Below are 27351 nucleotides of genomic sequence, written 5' to 3' on the forward strand. Positions count from 1 at the left end.
TAGGTGGGCCCCACCTCCTCTGACGCCCTCCTTTAGCCTATATTTACCCCTCCGAACGGAAACCGTTCTAGCATATCCAGAATCGCGAATTTCTCCATCGTTCCGCCGCCGCAGCGCTTCCAAGATCGGGAGTGTCGGGAGATCTCTTCCCGGCACCCTGTCGGAGGGAGGATTGACCTCCGGGAGCTTCTCCACCGCCATGGACGCTTCTCGGACGTGTCGTGAGTAGTCCTCCTTGGACCATGACTCCATGACCAATAGCTGTGTGATGTTTTCTCTCCAATCTTGTGCTTCAATGATTAGCCCTTATGAGCTGCCCTACATGATCAATGCATCTATGTAATTTTCCTTCTATTGCTATGCTCGGTTTGCTGGGATCCGATGGATTATGAGATTATGTTCAGATTGTGATGAGTTATATATTTGATTATCCTTTTATATTATGTTCTTTAGTGATTCATGCATGTTCTTTGTTGCTTTTTATTGCTTTGGCCGAGTAGTAGATTGTAACTCCAAGAGGGAGCGTTATGCATGATTGTGGGTTCATGCCTCCTGATGTCTAGCTTGAGTGACAGAAACATGAGACTAGGGGATGTGTTGTTGCCATCAGGGAGAAAACAACGGTGCTTGTGACCGCGGTTGCAAGTATTGTTTACCTTACGCAAAGTTTGTTAATGCAGTTGTCCGTTGCTTTGAGTTTACACTTTGGGTGGGGCTCGCAACTTAATATCAGCGAGATGTTCTGGATAGATATCTCAAGGTGGATGATTAGTAAGTAGATGTTGATGAATAAACGGTCTACTTGTCTCGGCGTATTGCCCATTACTATTGAGCCTCTAACTTTCAAGTAGCATAATTAGCATTGCGATGCGTTCATAATTCTGTCAATTGCCCAGCTGTAATTTGATTACCCATGCATAGTTGTTACCGTCTTTTGGGAGAGATACATCACTAGTGAACATCATGTGACTCCGGTCCATATTACCACCATTACTTACACCTCCATCATTTACTGCTTTCATTTACTTTTCCGTTGCAATCACTATCACTATTCCCGCTTGTGTTTTGATCGTTTGCAAACTACAAGGCCGGAGAGATTGACAACCTATATGTACTCGTTGGGAGCAAAGTTATTTGTTGTGTCTGCAGGTCGAGGTCTCCTGCTAGCGCCAAAGCAGCGAACACCTACTTGTTGAACCTCGGAGTCCTCCTGGTTCGATAAACCTTACAGTCCCCGTGTAAGGGAAATCTGCTGCTGACTACATCTTCACCTTCCACTTGGGGTAACCAACGAGGGGCGATAAGTATATCCATCAACTCGTCATTAGTACTACCACGTCGTCGGGACCGCAAGGGGTTATGGATGGGCAGGGGAGTTCCTACTCCCCCATACCCATTCATACCCTCCTCTCGTGTGTCTCTCTCCTCTCAAGGAAGGGCGCCGGAGGACCTCGCCGAATCTCTGTCTCCGGTCACTCTCCTCCCATTTCATTTGGTGGATCGTTTCCCTCCTCTCCCTCGTGCCATGGAACCCGGTATTGCCCCTAGTTCTTCTCTCTTTGCTTCTATTTTGTTGGATCTGGGATTGGGGCATATGAGTTGGTTTCATCGATTTGTGACTAAAATCTTTGCATGAGCGGATGGTTGGAGAGTTCTTGTGTGGTAGAAATTGTATTTATTAGGATACAACATGGTAGTTTTGATCTACGGTAGTACCGATCTGAGTTTTGGTTGCCAGGTCTTGCGGTTTTTGCCCCGTGTGGTACTACCGCTCCTCTTGGAGCGGTACTACCGCAGTGGGCACGGTAGTAAAATTTTACTGCCGCTTGACCTACGGTACCACTACTCGACCCTAAATCACCATGTTTTGTCATGCTCATTCTCAGTTCTATGTGGTTCTTTGGTTTGCTTTGGTTTTTGCATTGACTTCTTTCTATTTTCTCTTGTGTTTTCATTGTGTGTCATAGGTGGTGGCTCCGGTTCTGACTCCAGGCGCTCGAATCCTTCTCGGGATACAAGTTCCAAGCGCCTTCACAATCAAGAGGCACCTGAGGGATCCAATGCTCCAAAGCGCAACTTCAAGAGGCCCGCAAACAAGAACAAGGAGCACACTGTCTATTTGGAGGGGATGTTGCAAGCAGATTTTCAGATTCGCCGGAAGCTCAACCCCTATGTCAACCATAGGGTTCATCTCAAGGGCTGTGAACTATTCTGGACCAAGCAACATGCTCTCATCTTTCTAGATGTGACCAAGGCAAAGAAGAATATCTATGTACCGGTTCAGTGGATTGACATGGATCATCTCAGGAAGGACCCGACATACTTTGGTCAAGCTCTGGACATGGTAGAGCAACTTTGTATCGAGGAGATCCTCTCTTTTTAGCTTGACTATGATCCTGAGATTGTGTCTCGGTTCTTTGCTTTCGTCCATTTCCACACTGATGAGGAGCAAACAATGACTTCGATGAACAATGGTGAGAGGTTATCTGCTACCTGGAAGGAGTTCATGGATCTTTTGCACATTTGCGATGAGGGCTTGAGAAGCTAGTTGGTTTGCGCCCGCAGAGAACCCAAATGCTGCCCCGAAGGAAAATCTACTGACATACCTTATTGAGAAGGTGTCTCCAACTGGCAAACAATCTCATGTGTTGAACCCGTTTCTTGATGTTATGCACATAATCTTTCGCAACACTCTCTTTCCTCGTATGGGCAACAAGGACCAGGTGCATTCCTATCTAGTGGATATGCTTCTCATGTGTGAGAAAGGGCGGGTTCACGCTCCTGGACCGCTAGATGTGTCCCATGTCATGTGGAGTGAGCTTCAGTCGGCTGTGTTTCACGATAAGGTCCCCATCTATGAAACTTACTTGTTCTACTTGATCCGGGAGAGGTGGTCGACGACCTTTCCAGATGTGGTTTTTCAGGCTCCCGACTGGATCCTCCATGAGCCCATCCGGCTGCGTCAGAAGGACAAGTGGGCTAACACTGCCACTACGCATGCTGCTGCCAATGTGCATTTTGATGAGGATGAGGATGAGGATGAGGGCAGTCACGAGACGTATGAGCCTTCCTCTGCTGAGCCATCTTGGTCCAAGAAGCTCAAGGACAGGATGAAGACTCTGTTTTTCATGCAGGCTATAAGGGGCAATATCTGACACATGTTGCTCGGAAGGAGAGTCGTCAGTGCGACAAGCTGATTCCAAGGAAGTTTGGCAAGAACATCTCAAGTGGGTGTGAGAAGAACATCACTCCTGAAGCTGCTTGGATGGAGAAGAAGAACTTTCAGTGGGATGAGTCTGATAAGGAGTTCGATGGTTGATATATCTGCATTAGGAGATACCACCTGTGTCTTAGGTGTCCTCTCTGCCTTTTTGGTGTCTCGATGCCAAAGGGGGAGAGAGTGTAGGATTTTCGAGTTTTTTCGTTTTCCTTGTCTCCTTGTTCGTTGAACCTTCGTCGTTGTTTTGTTTTTCTTTGTGTGTGAGACCAGGAGACTTATTCTATCATATGGTGTGAGACATATGCTACCGCTCTTCTCTCATTATTATCTCATTATTGTCGAGTATGTTAGTAGCTTGTGAGTCTGTTTATTATGTGCCTTCATCTTCACGCTCACATGCTATGCCTTGCTTCCATGCTTAGTGTTAATCAGTTTGTTGCAAGGAATGTCTCGTCTATGAAATTTAGGGGGAGTGCTATTCCTAGGTTGTGTGCTTTGCAGTCCATAGCATTTCTCTAGTATGCACACATCTAGGGGGGTTGTCTATATTTTATAGATTTTGGGTTTGCTTATGTTATTTTTATATCCTTTTGTGCAAATCATGTATTGTCATCAATCCACCAAAAAGGGGGAGATTGTTAGGGCATATTTCTCCCTAAGTGGTTTTGGGGATTGATGACAATGCTTGTGCGGACTAATCGTGTGCATTCAGCATTTCAAATAATTCATGTCTAGGCACAAGACGATTTGGTTCCCCTAGGAGTCTGTCGAAGACGGTTGCTTTCTACGTTTCTTTTCGGTGGATTTGAGTCGTAGGAAAGCCGTACTATTAATAGGGGGTCCGCTTCAGAAAGGTTAGGGTGGAATCAACATGTTAACATCTGTTCTTTTGCACCACCTTTCCTTCGCTTCAAGGGAGCTCCAGTCTGTTTCCCCTTGTCTGTGCAAAGTGAAAGCAACAAGGCGCTTGTTTTTAGTGGCCCGCGGTAGTACCGCTCCTAGCAGAGGTAGTACCGCTGTCACCAGCTTCTACTACAAGCGCCTACAATAGTAAGAGCGGACATAGTTTTTACTACCGCCCTTAGGCGGTAGTACCGCAAAACCATGTCCGGTACTATCGTGCCAGATTTTTGCACAGCCGTAGCCTCAGCGGAGGTAGACACTGAAGTAATTTTTTTAGGAACTGGTTGAGAAGGCCCCAATCTACACTTCCACCAAGAGAAATTTGATTCCCCCACTAATCCCTTGCGGATCTTGTTACTCTTGGGTGTTTGAGCACCTTATATGGTTGAGGTCACCCCGGAGCCACATTCCATTGTGGTGAAGCTCTGTGGTCTTGTTGGGAGCCTCCAAGCTTGTTGTGGAGATTGCCCCAACCTTGTTTGTAAAGGTCCGGTCGTCGCCTTCAAGGGCACCGCTAGTGGAATCACGACATCTCGCATTGTGTGAGGGCGTGAGGAGAATAAGATGGCCCTAGTGGCTTCTTGAGGAGCATTGTGCCTCCACACCGCTCCAACGAAGACGTACTTCCTTTCAAAGGGAAGGAACTTTGGTAACACATCCTCGTCTCCACCGGTTCCACTTGTTGCTATCTCTTACCTTTACTTTGTGTTTGCTATTGTTGTGTTGTATTCCTTGCATGCACTATTTGTTGTTGTTGTTAGCATCATATAGGTTGCTCACCTAGTTGTTCATTTAGAGAACCTTTTTTTGCTAACCCTAATTTGTTAAGAAAAGCTAAAATTGGTAGTTGCCTATTCACCCCACCCCATCTAGTCAACCATATTGATCATTTCAAACTGTTAATTGAAAAATATGCAATTGAAATAGATGTGATTTTTGTTAAACATACTAGTGAAATGTAAAATGTAGGTTCTGAATTGTAAAATAGTATCCATGTAAAACAAAATTATAATGTATCAATGTGAAACTGGTTATTTCAAAAGAGTGATATATGTTCTTTCAAAATGGGTAATTGAAATACATGTCATTTATGAGAAATAAGCCAATGTAAACTTAAATGTACGCTCTGAATTATGAAAGAGTGACTGCATAAAGTCAAATTGTATTGCATCATTGTGAAACTGATTATTTGGACATGTGTAATAGTTGATTTCAAAAGAGTGAAATATGTTATTTGAAAAATGTGTAATTAGAATAGATGTTTTTTTCTTAAACAAGCTAGTGAAAAGTGAATTGTAGGTTCTAAATTGTGAAATAGTAATTACAAAAGGTGAGATTCTAATTTATCACTGTGAAACTGATTATTTCAAAATGTGAAATATACAATCAAATTCAAAAGTGGTTGAAAATTATTGTCCACTTAAGATAGATGTAATTTTTGTGAAACAGGTCGGTGGAAAGTGAAATGTAAGTTCTGAAAATGAAAAAAAATTGAAACAAGTCGATGAAATATGAAATGTGAGTTCAAATTTGAACGTGGTTAAAAATTATTCAAGGTTGCTCTTCTTTTAAAGGTTTTGATGAAAGGAGTCTAAATATTAAAAAAAAAAGGTTTTCAAAACAAATATATGGTTTAAAAGATATGGTTGTTTTAATTGGCTAAGCACAACAGTTTAAACTGTAAATGCTAGAACTCGGGATGTTGCTAGTATGTGGGATGGGAACATGTCACCTGATGGGTCCATGATGTGGCAGGACTTGAGCAAAAATACGAACATGAGAAATCAGTGAAAGAAGTGCAACACAAAGATACTTGCGAACCTATGCTATTTGGCAGCCTGCTATTGAAGCCCATACTAGCGATACCTAGAGGTGCTGCTCAAATTTTAACTTTCGATCTCCTGGCCTTTTTTCAAAAAAAAGGAAGGAAGGCCCAAACGGAGCGGCAACTATGCCGCTTACTGACTACTCCTTTCTTTCCCTTCAGACGAAGGCATTTGCATGCATGCCACATCACCAATTAAAACTTCTCATACATATATAGGCTACACTCATACATATATTTGCATACACTCATCCATGCAGGCATGCATGCACCTCACCAATTAAAACTTCTCAATGGACGCGCCAAGCAGCTGTCGGCCACCGTTGAGCAACTGACGTGTCATTTTGATGGAATCGACCAGCAAGGAAGTTGTCCTCAATGACCCATTGATCTCGTATGGGCTAAACGCCACAGAGATCATGCACCCTCGAATGGCTCTCCATGTGTCATTTGTAATCATGATAAATGTTGATATTAATAGGCATGGATGCAATCCCAATTAAATTACACCCCACTAGATACTTAGGCAAGAGCCATATTGTGCAACATGGTGGAGTGCGTCGTCATGCGATACTTAATATAATTTATCATTTTTCAACCCAATGACATTGCCAAGAGTCAACTTGTAGTATATATCATCCAGGTGGTAACACTATATGATTTAGTTGGAACAACAAGTAGACATTTTATCCTCATGATATCAGATGTGGAATGTGAAACCTATGGTGATCTTCATGATATCACATACATATATAGGACGATGTTTCAAAACCACCTCGCTCAATTTAAATTACATCAAATTTAGTTGAATGCTGCCATGACTAGAATTATAAACATCAAAAATAAAAATTGATTGATGCTGGGGAAAAGGAAATCGAGATCGATTTCAGGAGGAGGAGGTGAGTATGGCGTGTGTGAATTGTTTTCCTTTTTTTTTCAGTGCGCACGTTGTGTGGATCGTTGTTTGATTGTTGTCATTTTCTCCTACTAGCAAAAGGATCCGTGCGTTGCAACGGAAGAAAAAAAAACCACCATCTTCAATGACGATGACCACATTATGTTCATATTTCATCGCATGATTTCAAAACTTGGTCACAAATGCAAGAAAATATTTCTTCTTTTAATTTTATTCACAATTCACAAGTTGAAACAATATTCATATTTTTTGAAAATATCATGGTTGTCAAAAAATTTGATAACTCAAAGAAATATTCTGAATTTCAAGAAATATTTTTTAAAATATACTATAATATTCCGATCCACCATGACAATTAATTCTTCAAAATTCACTCACGTATATAATCTGAAAGACTCAGAAGCATTACTGTTGAACCGCATACACTCGATCATTCGTGAACATTTTTACAAAATTGGGAACATTTTTAAAATCAAGAACATTTTTACTATTTATAAACTTTTTTTAAATTCCAAATAATATTTTATATTACGAACTGTTTTCAAGTATTTTCTTGTGAATTGGCAAATAATTCATTTTTTGAATTATCAAACATTTTTTAATTGCATTAAAGAAATTTCGCAAAATGATAGACTTTTTTTTATTCACGAATGTTTTCTACAAAATTATGTTTTTTTAATATGTAAACATTTGTACAAAAATCCGGAACAATTTTCGAATTTGCAAACATTTTATGTTTTCTCAAACATTTATGTAAATATAATTTTTGAATTTCGAAAGTTTATTTTTAATTTATTTGAATTGGAAAAAATAAAAAGGAACAGATAAATAATAGTAACTAAAAAACTAAAAAAATAGGCCCGCTCCCATGGGCTGGCCCAAATGGCGTGCTGTGTATTTTCTAGTGAGCAGAGCGTAGTATAGCTGGTCCCTATGCTTGGGCCGGCCCATGCGAGGATTCCCTGCAAAACGTTTTTTATAACTTATAGATGGCATTGGTTGAAAATATTAAAGAAATTTGAAGGCAATTTTAATGACGTACCACAGAAGCAATAGGTGCTTTATTAGTAGGGATAGATGAGAGGTGGGGGAGGGAGTCGGTGCACGCACGCGCATGCGGTGTACAATCCCTTCACGTCAGTAGAAAACAATGATGAAGAAAATATGTTAATTAACTGTGCTAATCACCTTGAATATCCATTCATCTTGGCGGATTGTGTAGGCAAGCATGCCTAGCATGGGCAACTATGCTTCTAATGCGCGATCAAGGAATTGCACCAGGATGAATCCCCTGGTCGGATCAAGACACATAGCTTTCGGAAAGTAGGTGAGATCGAAACTCTTCGTTAGCCAAAAACTGCTATGCACGTCACTCTTGTTGTTGATTTATGCCACCATTATCCGATGCATGGGAATGAAGAACTGGCATTCCACCATTATCAGTAGATGCTAATGTACTATCAAGAACTAATAACAAATGAACCCATGGAAAATAAAAATAAAACACATGCTTAGGTGAAAACATTCAGATGTGAACCAATTGAGCATCAATTAAAACATCTGATTTCAAATGAGAGGCATCCATGTGTTTGTATGATCACTTGGCAAGTGTTGACCAACACAGGGTATTCCATTTATTTAGTACTCGGGATAATCATTTATAAATCACATTTAGTTTCTATTGATGGGCGCACTATGAAATATGAATGTCAAGAAAATCAAAGTGAGTGGGATACGTAGCAAAGAAACAAAACATCACCGATCCCGACTTGTCTCCTTTTGGCTGCGCTGCAAGTGAAACAGCCACACAATTTGTGTTGCAATGCAACCCGACAAAGGGTATATGGAATTTTCTAGGCATCCACACTACTAGAAAAAAGGCTATAGCTAATATGAACATTAATGACGCATCATGTATGGCGCATCAGGTACAGATGCGTCATTATTGGTCATATTACTAATGACGCACCTGGTGTGCGGTGCGTCATTACTAGTTTTTGTCCTGACCCCACACCCTTTCCAGACTTAGCAGTGGCGCACCAGGGGAAAGTGCGTCATTACTAGTTTTAACTAGTAATGACGCACCACACCCACGGTGCGCCACTACTAACAAAAAAAATTATTTTTTTTTCAAAACTAGTAATGGCGCACCACACGCCAGGTGCGTCATTAGTAACCCTGGTTATCAATGGCGCATTCTTAGGAGGTGCGTCATTGGTAACCCTCCCCCACTATATGGACTCTTCCCTCCCCTGTCTCCTTCCCCGAAGGCCGGCCCTAACCACCTCCCGCCGCCGCCCGGTCCTCCCCCGCCGATTGACCGAGCGTCGCCGCTAGGGTTCCTCCCCCGCCGTCGCCGCCGATAGGGTTCCTCCCCCGTCGCCCGGTCCTCGCCTCCTCCCTCCGACGAGCGAGGGCCTCCTCCTCCCTCCGACCCATGCCAGCCACCGCGCGCGGACCGACACTCAATGATGGGCGACGACAAGGCCGCCGCCTCCCCCTCCGCCTCCGTCGCGCTCTCCTCCTCCGGCCGCGAGGTTCGCCCCTCTCCCCCCCCCCCCCTCCCTCCCTTCACGCTTCCTTCGTTCCCCTTCACAAAAATCATAGAACCATTGTCACTAGGGGATTGATGAACATTGATTGACGTGATTGAGATGCCTATGCAAATGTAAGGTGATCCCAGGACGTGAATGATGCTTTCATTATCGATATTGCGTAGGTAGTAGTTTGATTATCCATTCTTCACAAGAATGTGGAAGCACTGCTGACAATTTCTTACTGCTTGAGGAGAGGCATCTCTCTATTTTTCTTTATTTCCTGATGGGTCATAGTCCTAGGGTAGAGTCATAAGCCAGCCGTACATGTCCTACCCAAGGACTACCCCACACAAAGGACAGGACCCTGTCTCTGCCCCGACTGAATTAAGAAGTCCCGATCATCCAGTCGGGGACAGGCCATGAGCCATCCGGTCGGAGTCTAGCATTCGGAGGACATCAAGCTAATTGGCTGGATACACTCGATACGTCGTAACCTCTCTGGAGGGAAACTGCCGTACGTTTCCGGGTGCATTTATTAGCATTTAGAACATACGTTACCTGTAACGTACGCATTCAATCGCCACTACTCCACCCTTGAATCAGAACCGTTGTGGAGGGCCGCGCACTCTATATAAGCCGCCCTCCCCCACTGGTAAAAGGGTTAGCGAATCATTGTACTCCATATTACACTCGGTAACAAGCTCCGAGAGCACTGAGACGTAGGGCTGTTACCTCCACCGCAGAGGGGCCTGAACTCATACAACCTCGTCGTAGCTAGGACTCTGCCCATCTCATTCGTACCCTACACATCTACTGTCAGGCTTATACCCACGACAGTTGGCGCCCACCGTGGGGCAGGCGTCTAAGCGACTTCCGGCGAGTTTGCGACTATCTTTTTTCATCATGTCGACTGGTGGAGATTCGAGCATGGGTCACCAGATCCTCTTCGGCGCTCTCTCCTTCGTCGTCACGACTCGGCGTGGCTTCGGGAGGCTCCTCTCGACGTCGAGGCGCTTCCCCGTCGCGGGGCCACGCACTTCCGTGCCGGCGCTCGCGGCGTTCTTCTTCTTCAACGATCGACTCCATTGTCGGTTTGCGCCTCTGTCATGCGCCGCAGCCCGCGTCTCCAACGTTGGGTGCAGCATGCCCGAGCGCGTCAGGTCGCGTCCTCTCATGTGGCGGTTTTGGAGTCAGTTGTGGTAGGTCCGCGTTCCCAGTGCTCGGGCTCGGTTCCGACTGAGCTCCCTTCCGAGTACGAGGGTCGCGGACCTGCAGCAGAAGTACACATGGCCAACACCCATGAAGATCCCCGTCCAGCCGACCGGGGCGAGCGCGAAGTCGGTGAAGCATCCGGTGCACGCCGTCCTCCTCGTCGTTCTGCCAGTCGGCACACTCGGCGGAGCAACATAGAGTTGTTCCGCACGCCTCTCCTCAACGTGGCTGCGGCCGCCCAGATCGCCGAGTCCCTCCAGCCGACTGATTCAGAAGCAGGGAGGGGAATCGAGCAGGTCCGAGCTCTGTTGCGCACGGCGCAGCAGCAGAATTCGGCGGTCTCCCAGTCGCACAATCGGATCTACAATAGTTCCGTCCATGCAAACACGCATCGATCGGTTCACAGCCCTGGTTCCCATCAACACCACAGGGGAGGCAGTCGTTCTCTGATCCGTGAAGATCGCCGCCGCTCACGCACCCCTCCGCGGGGTGGGCCTTACGGGTCCCGACATCATGATGATCGGCGTTCAGTCGGCGACACTTACGACCCAAGACCCGACGCAAGAGGACGAATCGCCCAGCAAAGAGTCGACAGGGGTCGAGCCCACCGCGATGGGCACGATATGGACCGTCCAAGTGGCAGCAGGACCATCGTGTCCGGCCCCGAGTGTTTTAGTCAAGCCATCCGCTCGGCTGACATCCCGCCCAACTTCCGATTGGCAGCGGGAATCGGCAAATTCACGGGAGAATCCAAGCCCGAGACATGGCTAGACGACTACCGAGTGGCATTCCAGATCGGAGGAGGGGACGACCATGTCGCCATGAAGCACCTCCCTCTGATGCTCGACGGCTCGGCTCGAGCTTGGCTGAACCAGTTGGCCCCTCAAGCATTTACAGTTGGGCAGATCTAGCCCGAGTGTTCATCAGGACCTTCGAAGGGACGTGCAAGCGCCCTGCAGGCCTTGTGGAGCTTCAGCACTGCGTCCAGAAGCCGAATGAGCCCTTGCGCGACTTCATCCAGCGATGGACAACTCTCTACCACACGGTGGAGAACGTCACCGAGCACCAAGTAGTCTGCGCTTTCAAGGCAGGCGTGCGGTACAGAGAACTGTACTTGAAGTTCGGTCGAACGGGCGACATCTCCATGAGTAAGATGATGGAGATAGCGGCTCGCTACGCAAATGGCGAAGAAGAGGACCGCATCCGGAGCGGCAAACACAAGACAGTCGGCGATGTCGACGGAGGTAACACTCGGAAGCAGAAACAAAAAGTTCCTCCCACACCGCAAGCAGAAGCTGCAGCTGTAACCAGCGCCAAGTTCAAGAGCAAAGGGAAAGCGCCGTTTACCCCCAAGAAGAAGCCTTTCAACAATCCCATCCTGGACCAGCCTTGTCCGGTTCACACAAAGATGGACGAGGAAGGCAACCCCATATACGCGAAGCACACCACTCGGCAGTGCCGTCTCCTGATCCAGGGGTTCAGCGAAGGGCAACCGAGTGAGAAGAACCCTGAACAAGACGAGGAGGATAAGGAGGATCCGTTCCCCCAAGTCCATGCAACCCTCATGATTTTTGCTGTCGTCGAAAGCAAGAGTCGACTGAAGTTGGTGAACAGAGAGGTCAACATGGCCGTTCCGACTGCTCCCAAGTTCCTTAAATGGTCTCAGACTGCGATCACTTTTGATCAGTCGGATCATCCAACGCATGTCCCCACCCCAGGAAGGCAGGCTCTGGTCGTCGACCCGGTGGTGGAAGGAGTCCGACTGCGCAAAGTCCTCATGGACGGCGGTAGCGAACTGAATATCATGTACGCTGACACTCTCAAGGGAATGGGCATTCCGATGTCCAGACTCAGCGAGAGCAATATGCAGTTCCACGGAGTCGTCCCTGGATGGAAGGCCAAGTCACTCTGCCAGATCGCGTTGGACGTCATCTTCGGATCCGACAAGAACTTTCGCAAGGAAAAGCTCACATTTGAGGTGGTAGATTTCCAGAGCGCTTACCACGCGATTTTGGGCCGCCCGGCGTACGTGAGCTTCATGGCACGTCCATGCTATGTGTACTTAAAGTTGAAGTTGCCGGGCCCAAAAGGAGTTATCACCATCACGGGCAACCGCCCGCGAGCCGAGGAATGTCTGCAGGAGGGATCAAGAATCGCCGATCAGCAGATGGCGGTACTCGAGCTTGATGAATACAAGAAGACAGTCGACCCTGCCGACCTGATGCGCTCGAAGAAACCAGCTTCTGAGTCCGCGTTCCAGTCGGCGGGGGAGACAAAGAAAGTCAACATCCACCCGACGGACGACTCTGCTGCCCCGACGAACATCTCCACCACCCTCGATCCTAAATAGGAGGCTGAGCTCACCCAATTTCTCCGTGAGAACTGGGACATCTTCGCATGGAAACCATCTGACATGCCGGGTGTTCCCAGGGAGTTGGCTGAGCACCGACTGCATGTGGATCCCGCCGCTCGGCCTGTCCGAGAGCGCCTGCGCCGGTCCGCCGCGCACAAGAGGAAGGCAATCGGAGAAGAGGTGGCCAAGCTATTGGTTGCCAACTTCATTCGCGAGGTCCACCACTCCGAGTGGCTCGCCAATGTCGTCATGGTACCCAAGAAGGACAAGTCACTCCGAATGTGCATTGACTTCAAGCACCTCAATAAGGTCTGCCCGAAAGACCATTTTTCGCTCCCCCGCATAGATCAGATTGTTGATTCGACTGCGGGATGCGAGCGGTTGTCATTTCTTGATGCCTATTCGGGCTATCATCAGATCCGTCTGTATGGTCCCGACGAGTTAAAAACAGCCTTCATCACCCCGTTTGGGTGCTTCTCCTACATCACTATGCCTTTCGATCTGAAGAATGCAGGAGCCACCTTTATGCGCATGATCCAGAAATGTCTCCTCGACCAGATCGGTTGCAACGTGGAGGCATACATGGATGATATCGTAGTCAAGTCACGCAAAGGTTCCGACCTGCTGACTGACTTGGCAGAAACATTCGCCAACCTTCGTAGGTACGATATCAAGCTCAACCCAGCCAAGTGTTCATTCGGTGTTCCCAGCGGAAAGTTACTCGATTTCTTCGTTTCCGAACGAGGGATCGACGTTAACCCCGAAAAGATCGGGACCATCGTCCGAATGGAGAGGCCGGTTAGAATACATGATGTTCAACGGCTCACAGGTTGCCTAGCGGCTTTGAGCAGGTTCATCAGTCGACTCAGCGAAAAAGCACTCCCTCTGTACCGACTCATGAAGAAGTCAGATACCTTCGAGTGGACAGACGAAGCCCAAGTCGCATTCGACGACCTCAAAGTCCTACTTTCCACCCAGCCGGTTCTTACTGCTCCGCTCAATAAAGAGCCCCTTCTTCTATATATCGCGGCTACAAATCAAGTCGTCAGTACTGTTCTTACAGTCGAGCGAGAAGAAGAAGGCAAAGCATACAAAGTTCAGCGGCCAGTGTATTACGTCTCCGAAGTCCTGACCCCTTCCAAGCAGAGGTATCCCCATTATCAGAAACTTATCTATGGGATCTATATGACTGCGAAGAAGGTGGCCCATTATTTCCAAGACCACTCGGTATCTGTCGTTTCTGATGCTCCGTTGTCGGAAATTCTCCACAATCGAGACGCGTCAGGCCGGGTGGCGAAGTGGGCAATGGAGATGCTGTACTGCGACATCAAGTTCGAGGCCAAGAAAGCTATTAAGTCTCAAGCCATGGCTGACTTTATAGCAGAATGGGTAGAACAACAGCAACCGACTCACATCTACTCGGCTCATTGGACAATGTTCTTCGATGGGTCTAAGATGTTGAATGGATCCGGCGCTGGTGTTGTGATCATATCACCTAAGGGTGACAAGCTCAAGTACGTGCTTCAGATACACTTTGATTTCTCCAACAATGAGGCAGAGTATGAAGCTCTCCTCTACGGATTGCGCATGGCCATTTCACTCGGCGTCCGTCGCCTGATGGTCTACGGCGATTCGGATTTGGTGGTCAACCAAGTGATGAAAGAGTGGGACGTAAGGAACCCCACCATGACAGTGTACTGCAATGCAGTGAGGAAGCTGGAGAAGAAGTTTGAAGGTCTAGAGCTCCATCATGTTCCGAGACTGAAGAACCAAGCAGCTGATGAGTTGGCGAAACTCGGATCCACTCGGAGACTAGTCCCGAGTGATGTCTGCCTCGAGCACCTCCATCTTCCCTCAGTCAAAGAAGATCCCTTCACTGAAGAACCGATACAACCCAAGAGCGCAACAGATCCGACTGAAGTCGATGTACCTGCGGTGGTTGATCTGGTCACGGAGATTCTAGTTGTCATTCCCGATTGGACTGTGCCGATCATCGCATATATCCTAAGGCAAGAACTTCCAGAAGATGAGGTCCAAGCCAGACAAATAGTTCGCAGGTCGAAGGCATTCACTGTCATTGACGGTCAATTGTACAAGGAGAGTGTTTCAGGCGTTCTCCAACGCTGCATTTCCCCAGAGGAAGGACAGTTGATCTTAGAAGACATTCACTCGGGAACCTACGGTCATCACGCTTCTTCAAGAGCAATCATCACCAAGGCGTTCAGAGCCGGTTTCTTTTGGCTGCAGGCCAACGAGATGGCTAAAGATATGGTCGACCGATGTGAAGGCTATCAGTTCTATTCCAACAAGTCCCACAAGCCATCATCTGCTTTAAAAACGATCCCGCTTGTGTGGCCATTTGCAGTCTGCGGATTAGACACAGTCAGACCATTCAAGACAGGCCAAGGAGGCTACACACATATGTTGGTGGCAGTCGACAAGTTTACCAAATGGATAGAAGCCAAGCCCATCAAGAAACTCGACGCCTCAACAGCTGTCAAGTTTGTCAGGGACATCATTTCCAGATTCGGGGTACCTCACAGCATAATCACACACAACGGGACGAACTTCGACTCGGACAGATTCAAGGGCTTCTGTGCGAGTCAGGGCATCCACGTGGATTTTGCTTCCGTAGCACATCCTCAATCCAACGAACAAGCTGAGCGGGCGAATGGGCTTATTCTTCAAGTTTTGAAGCCCCGACTCCTGCGAGAGGTAGGACACGCTGCCGGAGCATGGGTCACCGAGTTACCTTCAGTGCTTTGGGGCCTCCGCACCACTCCGAACAGGTCAACAGGGCGATCACCGTTCTTCCTTGTTTATGGAGCAGAAGCGGTCCTTCCGAGTGACCTGCTTCACAATGCCCCATGAGTCGAACTCTTCTCTGAAGCCGAAGCAGAACAAGCAAGGCAAGATGGGGTTGATCTTCTAGAGGAGGAACGCGAGATGGCACTTACTCGCTCAACGATTTACCAGCAAGATCTGCGACGCTTTCATGCGCGTCACGTCAGGAGCCGCACATTCCAAGCAGGTGACTTAGTGCTCCGTGGACCAACAAAGACCCCACAAGTTGGCTCCGGCCTGGGAAGGCCCTTTCATCATCTCCAAGGTGCTGAAGAACGGAGCATACAGACTCTACAACATTCAGAGGGAGACAGACGAGCCGCGCGCATGGAACGGAGATCTCCTCAAGCGCTTTTATACGTGATCGTCGACTGAAGCAGTGTAAAGAACAAGTTGTGACGAAATAATATATACAGCAGGTTCAGTTTTTTGCAGATACAGAGCCCTCCCACGGTCGCAGACTCCGGTCACACAAAAAAAACTTAGCTGCGATCCCGAATCGCCTAAGTACTAACTTCCTACGAGTGTGCACTACATGTCGCACTCGGGGACTTAGCTGCGATCCTGAATCGCCTAAGTACTAACTTCCTACGAGTGTGCACTACACGTCGCACTCGGGGACATAGCTGCGATCCTGAATCGCCTAAGTACTAACTTCCTACGAGTGTGCACTACACGTCGCACTCGGGGACTTAGCTGCGATCCTGAATCGCCTAAGTACTAACTTCCTCCGAGTGTGCACTACACGTCGCACTCGGGGACTTAGCTGTGATCAAGAATCACCTAAGTACTACCTACCTACGAGTGTGCACTACACGTCTCACTCGGGGACTTAGCTGTGATCGAGAATCACCTAAGTACTAACTTCCTCCGAGTGTGCACTATACGTCGCACTCGGGGGCTTAGTTGTGATCAGGAATCACCTAAGTAATAACCTCCTCTGAGTGTGCACTACATGTCGCACTCGGGGACTTAGCTGTGATCAAGAATCACCTAAGTACTAACTTCCTCCGAGTGTGCACTATACGTCGCACTCGGGGACTTAGCTGTGATCAAGAATCACCTAAGTACTAACCTCCTCCGAGTGTGCACTATACGTCGCACTCGGGGACTTAGCTGTGATCAAGAATCACCTAAGTACTAACTTCCTCCGAGTGTGCACTATACGTCGCATTCGGGGACTTAGCTGTGATCAAGAATCACCTAAGTACTAACCTCCTCCAAGTGTGCACAATACGTCGCACTCGGGGACTTAGCTGTGATCAAGAATCACCTAAGTACTAACCTCCTCCGAGTGTGCACAATACGTCGCACTCGGGCACTTAGCTGTGATCAAGAATCACCTAAGTAATAACCCCTCCGAGTGTGCACTATATGTCGCACTCGGAGACTTAGAAGTGATCAAGAATCACCTAAGTATTAATCTTCTCCGAGTCTGCACTAAACGTCCTACTCGAAACAACATTCAAACAAAAGACTACGGGTTTTCATTCCGATTCCAAAAGTCTAGAAACACTGACTCGGTGCGGATCAAGCTTATCCGCACCGATTTAAAAGTATGACGGCCAACAGAAGTGGCAAGAGTACCTTACAGGTAAACACTCGGCATACCGAGGATAAAGTTTTTTCACTCGTCAGTTGGGCCGGCGCCAGGACTGGAGGGCTTCACGAAAGTGTCCAAGTCGATTCCATCGGCGATGCAGGTAGCAGTCTCAAGGAAAGTCTCCATGAAGTCTTCGAATCGAAGCTTCTTCGTGTTGGCGACCTTCAATGTCTTCAGCTTATCTTCCCGCACCTCCTTGCAATGGACTCGGACCAAGGACAACGCAACATCAGCACCGCAACGCGCCGCCAATTTCTTCCACGATTGCACTCGGCTCGAAATCTCCTCCAGTCGCGCCATCAAGGATTCCATCTCCTGTCGCGATTCGTCTTCCGGCCAAAGCTCCTTGTCAATTTGGCCGACGACTTCTCTCAGTCGACCGATGAAGGGACTAACTTTGCCTACGCGGATATGTGCCTGGAGCAGATCCCGGTTGGCCTCCTCGCCGAGTGGCATGTTCTCTTTAATGGACCGCTCCACAGCCGCCGCTTCAGCTTCAGCGTCCATACAAAAGTCTGCAACAAACGGACAAGCATACAATCAACACCGAGTGTAAAGTGCACGGTACAAACACTCAACAAAGCATAAGGCTTACCAGCCAGACGAGTCATCATCTGCGCAGCCCAGTCGGTGACATACTTTTCTTGAGCTATGAATCGTTTGTTCCGAACGGCCATCGAATTGTGCAGCTCAGTCCATTGTTTCTTCATCCTCTCCACCTCCGCCATCAACACCCTGTTTGCCTCCAGAGCCTCCTCCAGGGACTTCTCTCGTACTTCCAGAGCATCCTTCATGCCGGCCATGGCGAGCATTGCAGCTTCCAGTTCACCAGCATACTGGTTCCTCTCAGCTCTCAGGGCTTCATAAGCCGTTCCCATTTCACAAGTTTTCTGCACCAAGAAACAAAGGGTAATCAGCAAGTTTATCAGTTCACAGGCTAAGTTCTTCAGACCCCTGCCGACGCAAGCAGTCGACAGCGGTCTCGGGGACTACACCCGGTGTGTTCACTAAGAGTGACCCCACTGGCATGCACCTCAAACAGGCCCGCCCTATTGAGGTGCACGTTTTCACCTACGCCTCCGAGGCCAATACTACTCAACCTGCGTGCAACTTACTCTCGGAGACTCTTACCGCAAGAGCGCTCCGACTGCAATAAGTACTCGCACTCGGAAATCCTGTCTACGGACACAACCAAACTAAAGACAAAATGTATAAAGACAACTGTCGATGCAAGCACTCGACAGAAGTCTCGGGGACTACACCCACTGGGTTCACTCGGAGTGAAACCATTGCAACAATCAATACCACCCGCTGGGTTACAGGAGAAAAGTAAGTACTTACTAGAATACTTACTCGGATATCATCGCGCAGCTCCAAGCTCCGCTGGTACAAGGCCGCAACGGAGTCGTAAGCCCTCTTGGCTTCTCCAGCCATCAACTCCGCCTGCACCATGGCCCCCTTGGCCGCTCCCACCTATTCCTCTGGGACACACCGGATGCTGAATTCAGCATTTGACGAACCGGGAATCGTGGGAAGTTCCTGGGTCATCCCAAGGTTTGCCCCAGTCGGTTCTTCACCCACCGGCACCGGTTCAGTCGGTGGAGGCGCTTCGGTCGGTGGAGCGTCGGCGGCAGGGGTGGCAGTAGGAGGAGCAGCCTCAGGGACAGGCTCCACGGTGGGGTCGGCTCTCCCCTGGTCGCCCTCGTCCAGGCAGATCGCCCCTGACAAGCCGAATAACATGACGCCTCAGAAAAAGTAAAAGAATGGCACAGTCCGTGAGAACAAAACACCCGACTCCCCTACAACTCACCTGGCTGGGACGAAACGACGTTCTCCGTGTCCATGCGGTCGTCCCCTTGGTGGGCCGAAGAGGTTGCAGAGGTGGCGACCCTGTCGAGTGAAATCCCTTCGACTTGTAAACAGAAGGTCACTCGGATAACAGAAAGAGCCGAAGGTTAAATTCACTTACGTGGAGGTGACTGGTATGGCAACCCTCATTCGCGGCAGAGCCTTCCGAGGTTTGGGTCCACTCGGCTTGAGCGCCTGGGAAGACTGGCCTGCGGGCTCAGCAGCGGCGTCCCTGGCCCTCTTGGTGCCCCGAGTACTCGGAACCACCGGAGCAGCAGGCGGAGCACTTGACGACGCAGGAGGAGCAGAAGGGACGGCGGGCTCGTGCCGGCGCTTGGTCCGATGCTCTGGTCGTGGAGGTGGCGAGCCTTGCTCTTCATCCTCTTCCTCTTCCTCGCTGTCCTCCTCCTCCGACTCCTCGCTGTCGGAGATGTATTCGGCGCTCTCCACGCTGCCTTCCTGACTGCCTTCCTCCTCTTCCTCCTTCGGATCCCCATTCGAGACGGGGGAGAACCAGTTGGTCCACTCCTGCATGAGGTTCAGTCGGAAACGTTAAGCATCACACGGAGATATAAATAAACGACTGGAATCAAGACAGTTCAATGCACTCGGCTAATTGCCACTCACCTGATTCGGTGGAGGATGGTCCGCGCTATAAGGCTTCACTCGGCGAGCTCCTTTGGGGTTCTCACAGGGACCCGTGATGTGGAGCACCCACGAGGTCACCCTCTCCTCGGGCACGCCCACCACATTGGTCCGAGTGGAATCCTCGGGCCCTGTGTAGTGCCACATAGCGTGGTCGCGGGCTTGCAGCGGCTGGATCCGCCGACCAAGGAAGACTTCCAGCAGGTCTATTCCGGTGACCCCCCCTCCTGACAACGTCCACGAGTGCCTCGACCAAAGGCTGGATGTCGTTCTTCTCGGCCTTCGAGAGCGCGAGTTGCTTGGGTGGAGCGGGACGGTCTAGACTGAACGGAGGCAGCCCAGTCGACGCGTTCGGACAGGCGATGTCCTGGTAGTAGAACCACGTCGACTGCCAGTTCCTCACCGACTCACTCAACTGGAGAGCAGGATAGCTGCTCCGACTCTTCTTTTGGAACCCTAAACCCCCGCAGAGCTGGAGGAGGTGCGTCTTGTCGTCCGACTGACTAAGACGTTTGATGGTTTGGGAGCGGGCGGAGAAGATGTGTTTGAACAAACCCCAATGAGGGGGGCAACCGATAAAGCACTCGCACAAAACGATGAAAGCAAAAAGGTGGGCGATGGCATTCGGGGGAAAGTGATGGAGTTGAGCCCCGAAGTGATTCATGATGCCTTTAAAAAAAGGGTGCGGGGGCAGAGAGAAACCTCTGTGAACATGGCTGAGGAGCAGGACGCGCTCCCCCTCCCGAGGCGCCGGCTCGACCTCGTCATCCGCCGGCAACCTCCAAGACTTATGCACGAGCATTCCGTGCTCCACCAGCTCCAGAAGATCCCCCTCCGTCACCGTGGAGGGGAGAAAATCTCCTTGGATCCACCCCGCCGGCAGCGGCCGCTGCCGCCGTTGAGAAGCCGCCGCCTTGTTCTTCTTCTTCCTCGCCTCCATCTTTCTTGTCTGACCCTTGGTCATGGAGGCGACGGCGAGTTCTCGAGGAGGAGGAGGAGGAAGAGGTGTAGGAGCGCAGAGGGTGGCGAGGAAGACGGAGCAGACGGGAGCGAAAGATTCGGCAAGCGTAACCGAGGAGTCTCGCCGCCCAGAGTTAAATAGAGCGTCGACTGAGTCACTGGCGAATGGGCCCGAAATCTTATCTACCCGACCTGTCACGGCGATATCAGTGGAGGAGTTGAAGGCGCGAGAATCGAGGCGTCAGGCGCTACTCGAGCGCGCTGGCGTCATCCCCGCTGGGCGCGCGGAACCCGAAATTTGAGATCCCGGAAAATCCGCCGCTGTGAGTTGACCGATCGCGTCAAAAGATGTCGCAGAAGCACTCAGTTCCCAACAGTCTATTTCGCAAATAGTTCCACTCGGATCGCTGGTTAGGAAAGGTAAAATGGATAGAGGCAGGCAACACCCAAGCCGAACCCAGTCCAGTCGGATCTGAACCTCAAGCACCGCTTCAGCGTTTCAACCCCAATCCATTCGAGGACTAATGATGGGGTCATAGTCCTAGGGTAGGGTCATAAGCCAGCCGTACATGTCCTACCCAAGGACTACCCTACACAAAGGACAGGACCCTGTGTCTGCCCCGACTGAATTAAGGAGTCCCGATCATCCAGTCGGGGACAAGCCATGAGCCATCCAGTCGGAGTCTAGCATTCGGAGGACATCAAGCTAACCGACTGGATACACTCGGTACGTCGTAACCTCTCTGGAGGGAAACTGCCGTACGTTTCCGGGTGCATTTATTAGCATTTAGAACATACGTTACCTGTAACGTACGCATTTAATCGCCACTACTCCACCCTTGAATCAGAAACGTTGTGGAGGGCCGCGCACTCTATATAAGCCGCCCTCCCCCACTGGTAAAAGGGTTAGCGAATCATTGTACTCCATATTACACTCGGTAACAAGCTCCGAGAGCACTGAGACGTAGGGCTGTTACCTCCACCGCAGAGGGGCCTGAACTCATACAACCTCGCCGTAGCTAGGACTCTGCCCATCTCATTCGTACCCTACACATCTACTGTCAGGCTTATACCCACGACATTTCCTTTTTTCATTTTTGTGTGGGAGAGGCATCAATGTTGACGAATATAGCTCTTCATAATGATGAAAGTTGCAGGGCTAATGATGCTAATGATAAAGTGATTTTTAGTCATCTTTAAACTTGACGAGTGTGCTTATGGATAATCAAGCAATGTGTAATAGCGAGAGATGTGCTAATTGTGTGAACACATGGAAGAAATGGTTTACTTTCTGGAATTTGTACATGTACACCGGCGGGGTATGTGATATCCTGATGAAGGAATGCAATGCCAAGTGTCGAAGAGGCTAGCAAAGTTAAGTTATGCGGAAAGAAGGACTGGTTTTGAAAGACTTCACACTAGAGGAGTTGCACTATAAAACTTAACAATGCATACTAAATATTCAGATTGCAATAATCAAAGGCTAGCAAAGTTAAGTTATACGAATGCTGCTGCTAATTAGAAGGTATTTTCCTCCATAAGTGATTACTGATTAGTCGGACTGGTCCTTATGATCTGCCTCCACCGTAGGAGTTGCACTATCGATTCAATGGTTATCATTTTTATCATGTAATATAACCCTTCCTGTAGGGCTCGTGTGTGCTGCATTAGGGACTTTTCCTTGGTTATAAGGACGTTGTTTACAAGTAATAGTGATATCCATTTCAGCCTATGGTGTTTAAGCTTTTTTGCAGGAACCTATGGTGTTTCAGGCTCTTCTGCATATCTATGTTACACATGGTTCCCTAGCTAACAAAAATGAGTTTAATATGACATAGTTTGTGATCCAGTCTCTTTCTATGCTTCATTAGCCCTAGCTAACAAAAATGAGCATAATATGACATAATATGACATAGATACGGAGAAAATAGAAGGCCTTTCCGCGTTGCTCCAGTTATGCTTTATTTTATACTATGAATAAAAATTAGCAAACTCAGGCCCTTTTGCTCAATCAATGTTCATCAATCCCCTAGAAGACAGTTGGAGGAGATGATCAGTGGACAGCATGCAACATCGAGCTCCACAAACATTCAGTGGTTAATTGGAGTAGCTAGCTGCCAGCAGACTACAATTATTATCTGCCTAGGGTGCTTGCCGTGCTGAAAGAAAATCCAAACCAATTATTATCTGACAAAGATGAAAGTAGAATGTTGATGTTCTTTATTCTTGTTCATTCATGCTTTTCCTTTTTGATACTTCCCTTGCACCGAAAGAGTGCTCTTCATGTTTGGTAGCTTTCCTTGTTTTGCTGGAATGTTGACTCATTTCTGTTCCGGCAAATTTCAGGCGCTCCATATGTCCACTTTTTAGTAAATGTCATGCCCAAATTTTCTCTGTTTTAAGAAATGTCGTCTGACGACGAATTCATTATGTGCGAATACTGCCAAGACAAGCACGGCTTTTGCGACACGCATTTCCTACACTAGTGGAAAACGGGCCTTTGGCCTGGACCCTTTAGTCCCGGCCTCCCTCTGGGCCGGGACTAAAGGTCCGGCCACGTCACCCCAAATCGCAATGCCGCCCATGAGGCTTTGGTCCCGGCCCGTAAGGAGCCTTTAGTCCCGGTTTGTGTCTCAAACCGGGACTAAAGGGCTACGCGGTGTGCAGCCCGCATGTGCGCCACCTTTAGTCCCGATTTGTGTCTCAAACCGGGACTAAAGTCCTCTGCCTATATATAGCACAGCCCCCCTCTCCCCTCTTCCTTGCATTTTTCTTGGATGGAAGAGTGTGGGTGTGTGCTAGCTCTCCATTTTTTTTATGCACTAGAGGTGTTTGTTGAAATGTGTGTTAGAGCGATGCTACTTCAGTTCACCGAACACAACTACGATATGAGATGCCCAAGCCACGCTTAAACCTCTTCCTCTTTATTTCTACTTATTCTAAAAGGTTAGCAACTATATTTCCTCGTTTAGACCGTGCGGTACTATTTTTTGTCGTAGCCCTCTCAACTTTTTAACACATGCTATGTGGGTGAAATGATGATAGCATGCCAACTTTCAAACTTTTCAGAGTTCATTTGTAGTGCTTTTCAATTTCCGGGTCAACTAGATCAAAAAAATAAGTAAATGCACGAAATATACCAAATTAAGTCAGAAATTGTTGAAATTTTGTGATGTGCCTTTGAATGGTGCATTTTGAACACACAAAAAGTATGGAGTTCAAATAAGTTCAAAAAAATGAAATCCCTTTGTAAGAGATGAGTTCTCGTTCGAAACGCTCATACTTCGAGAGAGATTGTCCGTTTTGTACACGAAGTGCATCCAGTTTTTGTCGTAGCCCTCTCGACTTTTAAACACATGCTATGTGGTTGAAATGATGATAGCATGCCAACTTTCAACATTTTCAGAGTTCATTTGTGGTGCTTTTCAATTTCAGGGTCAACTAGCTCAAAAAAATAAGTAAATACACGAAATATACCAAATTAAGTCAGAAATTTTTGAAATTTTGTGATGTACCTTTGAATGGTGCATTTTGAACACACAAAAAGTATGGAGTTCAAATAAGTTCAAAAAAATGAAATCCCTTTGTAAGAGATGAGTTCTCGTTCGAAACCCTCATACTTCGAGAGAGATTGTTCGTTTTGTACACGAAGTGCATCCAGTTTTTGTCGTAGCCCTCTCAACTTTTTAACACATGCTATGTGGGTGAAATTATGATAGCATGCCAACTTTCAACATTTTCAGAGTTCAGTTGTAGTGCTTTTCAATTTCAGGGTCAACTAGCTCAAAAAAATAAGTAAATGCACGAAGAATACCAAATGAAGTCAGAAATTATTGAAATTTTGTGATGTGCCTTTGAATGGTGCATTTTGAACACACAAAAAGTATGGAGTTCAAATAAGTTCAAAAAAATGAAATCCCTTTGTAAGAGATGAGTTCTCGTTCGAAACCCTGATACTTCGAGAGAGATTGTCCGTTTTGTACACAAAGTGCATCCAGTTTTTGTCGTAGCCCTCTCAACTTTTTAACACATGCTATCTGGGTGAAATGATGATAGCATGCCAACTTTCAACATTTTCAGAGTTCATTTGTAGTGGTTTTCAATTTCAGGGTCAACTAGCTCAAAAAAAATAAGTAAATGCACGAAGAATACCAAATGAAGTCAGAAATTGTTGAAATTTTGTGATGGAATGGTGCATTTTGAACACACAAAAAGTATGGAGTTCAAATAAGTTCAAAAAAATGAAATCCCTTTGTAAGAGATGAGTTCTCGTTCGAAACCCTGATACTTCGAGAGAGATTGTCCGTTTTGTACACGAAGTGCATCCAGTTTTTGTCGTAGCCCTCTCAACTCTTTAACACATGCTATGTGGGTGAAATGATTATAGCATGCCAACTTTCAACATTTTCAGAGTTCATTTGTAGTGCTTTTCAATTTCAGGGTCAATTAGCTCAAAAAATAAGTAAATGCACGAAATATACCAAATGAAGTCAGAAATTGTTGAAATTTTGTGATGTGCCTTTGAATGGTGCATTTTGAACACACAAAAAGTATGGAGTTCAAATAAGTTTAAAAAATTGAAATCCCTTTGTAAGAGATGAGTTCTCGTTCGAAACCTTGATACTTCGAGAGAGATTGTCCTTTTGTACACGAAGTGCATCCAGTTTTTGTCGTAGCCCTCTCAACTTTTTAACACACGCTATGTGGGTGAAATGATAATAGCATGCCAACTTTCAACATTTTCAGAGTTCATTTGTAGTGCTTTTCAATTTCAGGGTCAACTAGCTAAAAAAAATAAGTAAATGCACGAAGAATACCAAATAAAGTCAGAAATTGTTGAAATTTTATGATGTGCCTTTGAATGGTGCATTTTGAACACACAAAAATATAGAGTTCATTATCATAGTTTTGTCAAATTCTCAAATATGCAAAAGGAATTTTAATAAACATAGTTTTTAATTGAAAATAACAAAATAATTAATAGTTTGGATAGTCAAAATAATTAATTTTGAAAATAAAAAATAGTTTTGAATTATTTATTCAATTTCAAACACTTTTCATTATCATAGTTTTGTCAAATTCTCAAATATGCAAAAAGAATTTTAATAAACATAGTTTTAATTAAAATAACAAAATAGTTAATAGTTTGGATAGTCAAAATAATTAATTTTGAAAATAGAAAATAGTTTTGAATTATTTATTCAATTTCAAACACTTTTCATTATCATAGTTTTGTCAAATTCTCAAATATGCAAAAAGAGTTTTAATAAACATAGTTTTTAATTGAAAATAACAAAATAGTTAATAGTTTGGATAGTCAAAATAATTAATTTTGAAAATAGAAAATAGTTTTGAATTATTTATTCAATTTCAAACACTTTTCATTATCATAGTTTTGTCAAATTCTCAAATATGCAAAAAGAATTTTAATAAACATAGTTTTTAATTGAAAATAACAAAATAGTTAATTTTGAAAATAGAAAAAAAATTGAAACTATATGAGAATTTATAGAGAAAATTAAACCTAAATTCAAAGTGACCTCACTTTGAATTCAGGTTTAATTTTCTCCATAATTTCAAATATAGTTTCAATTTTTAAATTTACATTCAGTTTAGGCCCGTAAGCATGCTTTAGAGAGGAGCTCGATGAAGATGATGCGACGGGGCTTATAAACTAGTGTTAGTCCCCCTTGCTGGGCGAGGTGTGACTAAACTTATCGTGCAGCCAGCGGAGGGGCTTTAGTCCCGGGTGGAGACACGACCCGGGACTAAAGCCCCTCGCGTGCCGCCTGCCGAGCACGGGCCTTTAGTCCCGGGTCGTGGCTCCACCCGGGACTAAAGGGTGTCTTTAGTCCCGGCTCGAGCCCCGACCCGGGACTAAAGGCCCCTGCTTCCCGCCTTTTGGTCTCCCGAAAAAGGGTCTTTAGTCCCGGGTCGTGGCTCGAGCCGGGACTAAAGGGTGTCTTTAGTCCCGGTTCGAGCCCCGAACCGGGACTAAAGATCCTACTATATATACGGCGCGGATGAAAATCCATTTCGTTCTCTTCTTCCTCTCGCTCGCATCTCCTGCCCGGCGCGGCAACGGACTGCCCGCATCGACGCCGCTAGGCTGCCCGCCGTCGCCGTCGCCCTGCTGTCCTCCTCGCCGGCCTCCTCGTCGCCCTGCCGTGCTTCCACGCCGTCCTCCTCGCCGGCGTCGTCGCCCTGCCAACTCCGGTAAGCCCCCCGCCCCCTCCTCCTCCCCACGTACGAAGGGCGAGCTGCCGACGCCCGCCGGCGGGGACGCGACCGCCGCCGTCGTGTCGGCCGGTGAGGAGGAGAAGAAAAGAAGAAAAAGGAGAAGAAAAGAAGAAAAAGGATAAGAAAAGAAGAAAAAGGAGAAGAAAAGAAGAAAAAGGAGAAGAAAAGAAGAAAAAGGGAAGAAAAGAAGAAAAAGGAGAAGAAAAGAAGAAAAAGTAGAAGAAAAGAAGAAAAAGGAGAAGAAA

The sequence above is a fragment of the Hordeum vulgare genome, chromosome 3H (assembly GCF_904849725.1).
Source record: "Hordeum vulgare subsp. vulgare chromosome 3H, MorexV3_pseudomolecules_assembly, whole genome shotgun sequence".
NCBI lineage: Eukaryota > Viridiplantae > Streptophyta > Magnoliopsida > Poales > Poaceae > Hordeum > Hordeum vulgare.